Source organism: Siphateles boraxobius, unplaced genomic scaffold (genome assembly GCF_051911475.1).
Source record: "Siphateles boraxobius isolate OS27281-9 unplaced genomic scaffold, OSU_SipBor_1 66, whole genome shotgun sequence".
NCBI classification, from domain to species: Eukaryota; Metazoa; Chordata; class Actinopteri; order Cypriniformes; family Leuciscidae; genus Siphateles; species Siphateles boraxobius.
In genome coordinates, this window is record NW_027509193.1 from 18881771 (window position 1) to 18882044 (window position 274).

Genomic DNA, 274 nt, shown 5'->3' on the forward strand with positions numbered 1-274 from the left:
GTTAGGGGTAAAGACAAAGTTGACAGTGTAAATATGTTAATTAAATGCAAGTACTTTAAATATAACTACAATGCACCAACATGTATGTAGCCTAAATGTAACGAGGTTCAGTTGTTATGGGAAGAAGGAGGCGGGAACCGATGAACATTCTTAATTTTCAAAATAAAACAAATAAAAACAAAAGGAACCGCCGCCGTTCCTCACGGACGACTGCTGGCTACCCAAAACAGAAATAAAACACAACATAAAATTAGGCCTGTTCCTCTCTCTATCT